Source organism: Coccinella septempunctata, chromosome 2 (genome assembly GCF_907165205.1).
Source record: "Coccinella septempunctata chromosome 2, icCocSept1.1, whole genome shotgun sequence".
NCBI lineage: Eukaryota > Metazoa > Arthropoda > Insecta > Coleoptera > Coccinellidae > Coccinella > Coccinella septempunctata.
The window spans coordinates 21,975,742-21,986,620 of record NC_058190.1 but is presented as its reverse complement, the minus strand read 5'-3'; positions in this window follow the sequence as shown (position 1 = coordinate 21,986,620).

Sequence of the window (10,879 nt, the reverse complement as noted above, 5' to 3'; positions counted from 1 at the left end):
AGTTTCTAAGGTATCGATATTAGATTTTTTGTGGAGGTCGCTAATTTTGGCAATTCTAGGCATATTGAGTATTATCCTTAAATATTTATTCTGGATACGTTGGAGATTCCCGTAGTTGGATTTCGAAGTTTTGCTCCAAATTGGACAAGCGTACAGGATAAGAGGCCTTATACCCTGTTTGTAAATTCTAAGTTTGGATTTGATGCTCAGTTTGCTCTGTCTACAGATTATTGGAAAGACGCTACTTAATTGAGAGTTACTTTTACGCATTATTTCGCGTATGTGTAAATTAAAATTCAATTTTTTGTCAAGGATGACACCCAAGTATTTTAAATCGTTTCTCTCTGTTATTGGCTGGCCGTAGAGAGACAAAATTTTGGGGCTTGATACACGTCGCTTATGAGTGAAGTAGGTCAGGTTGGTCTTGGATGCGTTAATTTTAATTTTCCATCTGAGATAATATTTTTCTAGAATGTTTAAGTGCTCCTGTAAATATTTAGCTGATTGAGCTTTTGACCACGATTCGGAGACGATAGCCGTGTCGTCAGCGAAAAGATAAACTTTTGTGTTTTTCGACTTTGGGATGTCATTAATGTAAATTTTGAAAAGATCGGGGGATAGTAATCCTCCTTGAGGTACTCCAGCGGTTATCGGGGTTTTTTCAGACAAGGTGTTTCCTACTTTTACCTGGAATGTCCTGTGTTCAAGATATGATATGATGATTTTTATCAAAAATGGAGGGATATTGTTTTTGATTAATTTATAAATTAGACCATTGTGCCAGACCGTATCAAATGCTTTTTCAATGTCTAAACTAACCATAGCTGTGATTCTGTTTATATTGAAGTTTTTGGCAATTTTGTCAGTTAGATTGGCAAGTTGTAATATAGTGCTATGGCCTTCACGAAAGCCGTACTGTTCATCAATAATTTGATTATTGTCATCTAAGTGCTTTCGTAGACGTACCTGAATGATTTTTTCTAGAATCTTTGAAAGTGAAGGTAATAAGCTAATCGGACGGTAATTACTTGCAAATTTTAAATCTTTTGTTGCTTTCGGGAAAGGTAGAACGATTGCATTTTTCCAAATGGTTGGGAAATAGTTCAGTCGAAGACAACCATTGTAAATATTCGTCAATTGGACAATTGCTTTTCTAGGAAGGTTTTTTAAAGTTTTGTTGTTTATGCGGTCTTCACCTGGGGCTTTTCTGTTCTTGAGGGATTTTATAATATTTTTAATTTCTGAAGGAGATGTCAGATTTTCGCCGGTGATATTTATTGGAGTTTGGAAAAAGTGCTGTGATGTGTCTTTAACTAATATTTCTGTTTCGTTGTCTGATAGGGTTTTTGTTGAGTCGTGAATTTCAGCGTAAGTCGTGGCTATGTGATCTGCCTTCTCTTTATCTTCGAATAAAAGAGCTTGTTCAGATTGAAGGGGTGGAATTTTGCGTGAGTTATCATTGTGCTTAAGTGATCTTACTAACTTCCACATATCGTTCGCATTGTTCAGATTTTGTGTTAAGTCTTCCCATCTTTTCGTTTTCAGGGAATATAGTGAGGATCGTGTTAGGCAGACTGCTTCTTTGTATTCCTGGTATAAAGTACTGTCAAAATTACTTTGTAGGCGTTTTCTTATTTTATTCTTATATTGAATGAGTTTCCTCACTTCCGAGGGTAGTTCGTTGTTATTACTATGTTCTGCGGTTTTATTTGTTGCGGATTTGAAACTTTTTTGGATTACAGTTGTGATATTTTCAACGGCTTTGTCTATTTCAGCTACGGAGTTTAATTGGTGGTTAACATTTAAGAATTGGTTGCACTTTTCTTTAAATTTTGTCCAATTAGTGGAGTATGTGAATTTTTGTATGTGAAAGGTTGTTGATGACACAGAATTTGGGATGATCGAATATACGGGTCGGTGGTCGGAGTCTAGTTCGTTCAATGCAAATGGTTGTTTGATTGGAAGGTTCTTACCGACCATAAAATCTATTGTGGATGGATTTGCGTTTCTTCTCCTCGGATAGTAAGTGAACGAATTTTGTGGAAAATTAAGAATGAAGGCAGAGTTTCTTAGAAATCTATGAAGTATCTTTCCATTTTTATTGTTCGTTTTACAATTCCAAAGGATATTCCGACTGTTGAAATCTCCCGTAATGAGGGTTTTACTGCCTAACCCCATTAGGGTTGTGAGTTCGTTCGAGCACAATGGCGATTTATGTCCGTTATAGATATTAACTATTGTGATATCCTCGATTTTTATTGCTTGGCTTTCTAAATTTTGGGTGCGTGTTTCTATTTCGGTTGGGTTGAGGTGTTTCTTATAGTAGATCAGGAGACCTCCACTTGTTTTGGGTTTTGGTTTATTGAAGTAATAAAAATTTCGTAGTTTGGGTGGCTTTGCGGTGCCCAATTTTGTTTCCTGAATACAGAGAATATCGATATTTTTTTCGTTCATAAAAATTTCTAATTCGTTTATTTTGTTTCTTATGCCGTCGCAATTCCACGAAATGATCTTGAAATCTCTCTTATGGTTTTTATAAACCATATTTCTGTGCTAAATTATTTATAACTTGTATTTTTTCTATGGCAGAAGTAGTATTTCTAAGCGCTACTTTCAATTCCCTAACGAGAGATAGTAGTTGGGAGATATTACAAATTTCGTTCAATTCTTTAATTTCGTTCAACAGAGTTTGAAAATCTGTTGAATCATCTATTTTATTCCCCTGATGGGTGTTACTGGTATTTTTAACCGCATTTGCATAGTTAAGTTTGCAGTTCCTTGGATTTGTGTCGACTGCGTGTATTTGGAGAGGCGCTTTAGGCTTTTGGAGTAAAATAGTTGGAGGTTGGGTAGGTTTTTGAGGATGAGGTAGTATAGTTGAGCTTAGTGACTCGACATACCTGGTATAAGTGGGGCACTTTTTGTAATTAGCCGTGTGGGCTCCAGCGCAATTTGCACAATTCACTTGGTCGGTTTTTCCTTTAATCGGGCAGTCCTTCGTCAAATGGTTCCTACCGCACTTAACACATTTCGGTTGGAGGTTGCAGTAGCTTGATCCGTGGCCAAACCTTTGACATCGAAAACACTGTGGAATTTTGGCTTTGTTCGAATACCTTTGCCATTCAAGCTTAATATGGTCTAATTCTGAAGTCTTTCTGAGATTTCTAAGATTGACTGCTTTAGGCACTGTTAATAAAAATGAATGCGATGTTCCATTCTTTCCTTTCATCTTAAGACACTGTACATCTTCATTCCTTAAATTATGCTCGCTTGTTATTTGTGCCTTTATTTCTTCTTCCGTTGTGAAGCAGGCTGCTTTCAGGACAATCTTCTTTGTTTTTTCCTCTTTCGGACAGTAGGTGAAGAATTGCATATTTTCTGATTTAAATACGTTAATCAGTTTGGAATAATCGCTGTGGTTTGCGATGTGGATTTTTGTTTCGCCAGTATAATATTTGATTTGAAATTTCTCTTTCACTATTTGTTTCACCGTCTCGTGGAATTTTCGGGGATCTTCTATTTTCGAGGTCACTGTAATCGGAGGGCATTTCCGAATTTTGATAATGTTGTTGGATGGTTTATCCAGTGTTATGTTTCCGGTATCCATGGATTCTTCAGTATTAAGAATACCAAATTTATTTGTTGTGGAAGTGATTGTTGCACTGGGAGTGGATGGCTGCTTGCATGTTTTCTTCGCAAGTTGGAATTCTTCTATCTCATTAACACTACACCATAATTTATGATCCATTCCTCTTAGGTAACTATAGACTCGGGTGTTAGAAACACCTTTGTCTACGAGAGGAAAATTGATTGCTTTTTTATGCTTTGGTTTAATGATGATGGTTTTCGATAAGCGTTGGTACCAACGATCAAAGATCTGGACACCAACAAACACTTTAAATTCACTGGACGTGTTCACTCTTCAACGTCTCGAAGACCCCGAAGCAGCGTAGTTTGTGCCTGCTATAAACGCCGGTTACGTCGAGGGTATAGAGTGTTGCGTCGCCGGTGGCGCCATCGTTTGGCGTATGCTGCACCGCAATAGACGTATAATCTACCCTGTGATCGCAACCGTCGTGCGCAGTGATGCCATCGTTTGGCTACCCTTGGTACCATCATGGTGAGATGAAGTATTCCTCTACCATGGGTACAACTACGCCGCCACAGACAATTCTTAGAAGCTCAATCACAGTTTCATTTTTCACATACTCTTTCGTATCCTACCGAACAATAATTAATTTTTGTTATTTTTTTTTTACTTTTCTAGGACGTTTGTCATGTTTGATGTAAAAATCGAAAAAAAGTTAATCACTTGTAAAAATGTGTATTTTTTTTTTGGCCCGCCTAGGTGATTTTTCATTTTATCTGGCCCTCCCTTGAAAAAGTTTGCCCATGCCTGGTTTATGCCAATTATTGCATGTCATAAAAAACCATCTGTTACCAAATTGTGCCCTTTCTACCAGCCGAGTTCAGGTAGGTACGTTATTTTGAAGAGAGAATTACGAAAATAAAGATAAAAACAGAATGAGGGTCTTTGTCGGAATATACACCCCCTAGGATCAGTTGCATTTTGCATTCGAAATTGAAACTTGTCTCTCTTGTCTATGATTCGATTCGAACAGTTCCGTGGTGTATGTATGAACAGTAACGATCTAAAATTAAATTCCAATTATCAGTTCAGGCCCCTGGCTAAAACTTGCCACTACCCTCCCTCCCCCCCGAATTGCTCTCTGGATACACCCCTGATGTAGCGCCCTACTGGGGGCGGCATAACAGTATTTGCACGCGGGCGCCCAGACAGCTAGCGGCGGGCCTGGGCGGACCACAGTAATCGAAGACGACTGGCTACCTGAAAAAATTCAAAGAGCACAAGAGGAAGATAACGACTTGAAAGTAATCTTAAGTTGGAAGAAGAGCCGTAGACGACCTACTTGGGAAGAAGTATCCAGACTGAGCCAGAATATAAAGTCGTATTGGGCACAATGGGAAACGTTGAAGATTGATGGAGGTCTTCTGAAACGTTGTTGGGAAAATGAAGATGGAACTGAGCAGAGACTTCAGTTGATTGTGCCGAAGAGCCGTGTGACAGACATTCTGACCAGACTACATAATGGAACTTCAGGTGGACATTTCGGGATAACTAAGACGTTGGAAAAAGTCTGGCAGCGATTTTATTGGCTAAATTGTAAGAAGGACGTTAAAGATTGGTGTAGAAGATGCAAGGTTTGTGCTGCTGCTAACGGACCTTATGGTAAAGGAAAAGCAACAATGAAGCAATATAACGTCGGATCCCCCATGGAACGAGTAGCTATTGACATCGCTGGCCCTTTTCCCGAAACAGACCATGGAAACAAGTACATTTTGGTAGCGATGGACTCTTTCAGAAAATGGGTGAAAGCCTACGGTATTCCTAATCAAGAGGCAAGTACGGTTGCTGATAAATTGGTCAGAGAATTCTTCTGCAGATTTGGAATACCTCTAGAGCTGCATTGTGATCAAGGCCGAAATTTTGAATCGGAGCTATTCCAAGAAGTATGCAGCAAATTGGGGATTCACAAAACAAGGACTACACCTCTTCATCCACAATCAGACGGCATGGTCGAACGAATGAATCGGACCATGGGAAAACATCTAGCCAAAGTAGTTTCTGATCACCAGCGGGACTGGGATGAATATTTACATCTATTCACCATGGCATATAGATCTTCGGTTCAAGAATCTACCAAGGAAACTCCATCCAGTATAATGTTCGGCCGAGAAATAAAGCTGCCTTGCGACTTAGAGTTTGGATGTAAGCCTGGAGAAGACGTAGCTGGGGAGGACTACGTTAGTAAATTAAGGAACAAGCTGGATTACATTCATGACAAGGTGCGCAGTCAAATGCAGCAAGCAAGTGACCGAATGAAAATGCGCTACGACATCAAAGCTATTGAAGGTGGATTCACCGCTGGAGATCTGGTGTGGCTACATAATCCACGAAGGAGGAAAGGTTTTTCTCGGAAGCTGCAGAGACAGTGGGAGGGGCCGTATGAGTTATCAAGAATATAAATTATGTAGTTTACAGGATAAGGAAGCTCCCCAGAGGAAAACTGAAGATCGGCCATTTCAACCGATTAGCCCCGTACGCGGAGGACGAAGAAGAAGTACGTCTTTTGGACGTTCCGATGCAAGGTAGCAGCGATTACCAGAAGTTCATGGATTGCTATGGTGAGACACGCGTTGCACGGTTCGGCGTCACACAGGACATCAAGACCTCTTTACCGCTTCTGAGGAATACTCTCTCGCTCATTGTGTAGCGAAGGACCTTCGTATGAGCAAAGGAATAACAAGAGTATTCAGGAACAAATTTGGGCGTCAAAAAGAACTATTGCGACAGCAGCCAAGAATCGGAAAAGCTTTGAAATTGAAGGCTGAAGGTCGGTTGATTTATTATCTAGTCACCAATCAACATTTCCATCAGTAGCCAACCTATCCGAATCTATGGACGGCACTGCATAGCTTGAAAGAAGACCTTCGACGCTTTGGAGTTAGAAAATTAGCTGTTCCCAAGCTCGGTTGCGGACTGGACAAGCTGAATTGGCGGGTTGTGCGAAGCATGCTGGAGGTGAGTTGCACTCGCCGAAACTAGTCGAGCAGAGATTATTAGGTGTTTCCTGCCTAAAAAGGATAAAAAACTATCTTCGCTCAACTGGAAAATAGACTGAATTCGTTAGCGATACTCAACATAGAATTAAAGTTATTGCTATCCCTAGATTATGATGATGTTATTGTCAATTTTGCAAGACAAAAATGTAGACGGAGAAATTTTTAATTTCTCAAGCTCATAAATTGCTTTTTTGATTTGTTTGTAGTACAAAATAGCTTTGTTATTTGTTAATTTTTTGTTGTTTTGTGAATTTTCTGTTGTTTTGTGAATTTTTTTGTTCGAATTATAATTATGAATTTTCCTAAAATTTTACAATAATTCATGTTTACACAACCTAATTTCACGATAAACAAACAGTCAGATTTGTTTCCCGGAACGGCATCAAGGCTTCCCTTGTCTGTTTTGTCCTCTTACCTCCTCCACTTCTAACACATATTTCATTAAGTCTCGTCCAAATTCTTATTATTCCTAATAAAATAATCTTGCAGTGACCGAAACTTAAATATAGTAAAGTATTAAGTAACATAATAATATAATCAACAACTATCAATTTCACAATGAAACATTTCTCGGTATTTTTGAAGTAAATAGTTCTTGGGGTTGCATTCGACTTAGCTTAACTTCTTCAATAAAATTGATACACTCACTGTCACATGTAGGTATAACGCGTTGTATAGATGAAGGGTTTGGGTCGGTCAATTGTAAAAAAAAATTCCAACATGAATGCTATAAAAGAGTAATTCAGAATAGACGGTAGCAAGAAGGATTCAATAATGAACAACGAAAGAAGAAGCTAAGCCAGAATCTACAACAAGAATCACCTGAATGATTGCTCGTCAGGTGCTGCGGTAATATTTATTAACTTTTAAACATGTGAGCGGTCATGTGACTGTCTTATAGAATTTTCTCCTCAAAAGAAATATTCTCGGTGGCGGTCTATCTCTTATCTATACAAAGAAACGGTCGTTTTCTACACTACACGTTGTTTCATGTTTAATTCATCAAATTAACGGTGTTTTTGTGGACGGAAGAACAACGCCGAATGTAGAAAGACACCTTTTCTCTGTTTTGAATAATTACGGCGGATTACTGATGGACATTTCAATTGAACGGATTTTGAATTTAATTATTCAATTAGGTATACCTAAAATCAACTGATATTCTACGGAATATCTGAATTAGAACTGAAGTTTCCATCATACGGGGTTGCATTGTTTTCTCCGGAAAATTTAAGGAAACGGATATATAAAACGAGAACTGTTTTTCATCGTGAAAACCAAGTTTTGTTACAATACATGAAAATTTGAGAACCATGCTAACTTCTCAAGCACCTACTAGTGAAAATTCATATAATTTATATATGTCCGCTAGAGGGGTGCCGATGATGTGCTTGCCTAGGGCGCTGTCGACATTTTATCCGCCTCTGGTTTCTTAGTTATAAATGTTAGTATAAGTGTATATAAATGATCATAATTGAATTTTACATTAGATGAACTGGTACTTGAGTATTGATGAGTGCATATTATAAAGTCAGTGTAACAATTTCAAAATATCCTGATCTAGTGCAATACTACTGTATACCAATGAAAATCGCGATCAGTGAAACTCGATAATTCATTCAAGTTTTGAAGTTTCTGTCTGCATTTATTATTTTTAATATGATAGACAAGTACACAAGAACATTTCAGAAAATATCACTTAAAACTCCTTACCTCTGAGCAGATCGTGCAACCGTGAAAAATCGAATGACTGAAAGAAAACGCGATCTTCACCAACCCCTAATCAAGTTGTCGTGTTTTTTTCTAATTGCGTTCAGCCGTAATAATAGTTATTTTTAAGGTTAAGAAGAGGATTCCAGAACCACTAATAAGATAGGTAGGTAACGAAAGGATATTATGGAAATGGAGTAGGTAGTGGCTAGTAGTAGTGGCACCTGGAGGAATCCAGGTGCCATGACTAGCTCGCATTATTGGAGCGACAATTCTATGGAATTGTCGTTCTCCAATTTGAATAAAGGATATCAATATAATTGTATATTGGCAGGTAGTCTTTACACAATGGTACAGAGATGAGAAATTAGCCATATCTTGTTGATCTTGTCCTTTCTTATCTTATTCCATTGAACTATATTGATTGAAATATAGGTACTTTCACTAAACTACAGATACAGATATCGAAAAATTCACTCTATTGAAAGTCTTGCACCTCGTTCGTTTTGTAGGACGGCGTGTCGTGTAGTGCATTCATTTGACGTTTGATATAAAAAATACACAACAGATTCAACCCCGCTTTGCATTTAAAACGCCACCGTTGACCCACGGTGTACTCTGTGCTTCAAAACGAACGATATTGCTCTTCAACGTCAAAATTAACTCATGAAGAACATCGAGACCAATCGACAACATTGGTATTTCTCAATTCTAATTATCCTTGAAATTGGATTTGAGACAATAGTTCGGGAGTGTATGTACAGCAGTCCTTAAATGAGCTTTGCAGTGAAGATCACACCAGCGTGAAATCTCCTAGTTCTCAAAGGAGACAGCCGAAGCTGCTTACGCATTTGTCTGGCAGGAAGAGGATGACAACAGATTGATGGCGATTTCCAATAATTCTGGTTCTTATTGGTTGGTTCATGGATTGGTCCGTCATATTAAGACCAACCGCATTTGAATGTCAAATTGATGACGTCATAAATCATCTGGTTCAAGGTTAGTTAATCGAAAACATCAAACCAAAGGAGACGCAATTCAGCAAGGAAGGGTAGCCACAATAAAGTGCGTTCTGTACCCCCCAGGTATCCACGCCGGCAGGATATCGTACTAACAGTAGGGGTGGAACTCAAAATGTGGCATAGGACGGGTGAGATGGGAGGCTGAGATTCCAAGATAATAGAACGGAGTGTTGTCTTACCTCTGGATTCTGAACGGTTCGAACTCTGGCCTGGAACGGCAACAAAAGAACAAAAAATAAATTCTTCGAAGAATCGCCAAAGCAAAACGAAAAAAAAACTCTTACGAAATACACCCAATTACACAAGTAATATTCTACTACGGCGTAAAATAGCTAGTCGGCGACGTGGAATCTTTACGGCACCGTATCTCGAATTAGCGTTACTCGGATTCAAAGAATTCCATGAATTAAAATGACCTGCGGGGGACATCTACTTTTATAACCACCGGGGCAAAGATTATAGATATATATATATCTCTATAATCTTTGCACCGGGGGTAGAAACTAAATGTCCCCGGATGTCGAAAATCGGTCAATTTTGCGTCGATGAAGACGTCTTTTAATTTCTGCTTATCGGTACTGGCGAACAAAAACACGGTTATCTTTCAATTCAGGATGTACGGTGCAACATCGTTTTTCAAAACTGAAAACGGAATAAAAACGGTGCGGAATGTTTACAGTTCCGAACGATGTAGGAATCATGAATTGTAAACTGAAAACATTCCCTTCAAAAATTAACACGAAATAAAAATTATTTAAAACGGAAATAAAAAGATCATTCTAAAATGACGGTGCATTTTCACATGGAAAACACAACCTCATTACAATATGCAATGAATGACCTGTATAATTCACATTATATCGTTCACACGGAGATATTTCCTGAGACGTTCGAGCAATAAGTCGTGCCACTACCCGTGAGAACGCGGCTTAAAGTGGACTAAGTTATCAGCTTTATTCATTCATAATAAATGACGAAATTAATGAAATTCAAAAGAAATCACTGATAAAAAAAAATTGTACCTGCGTATGTTTATCATTGTTTATTGAAAAAAGGATAAAGATATAATAGTTAATGATAATAATTGGCAATTTAATGTAATCTTCAAAATTATATATGCATTCGCAGTGAGGAGTAGAACACATCAATAACAGGTAGCAAATTTCAGATTTATTTTTAGTACTCAGCTGAGAACCGTTATAGACCAAATATACATATTATGTTATGCCAACAAAACTCTTCAGAAATGCCCACTTCTGAACCAAGAAGTTTTATTGGTTAGTGAACTGAGAAGACAGTTCACTAAGCCAACTGCAACTATTTAAATCAAAATTTCGTTTTCCCGTGACCGCCAGCGCGGCTACTGGAAAAAACATGAACTACATATTGGTACAGATAAGGGGACAAATAATCTGTGTTCTGAGTGGAAGTAGCGATCGTTCTCTTTATCTCTACTCTCCATACCCATAGACATATGTATATTCCATTCCAATATTCCATCA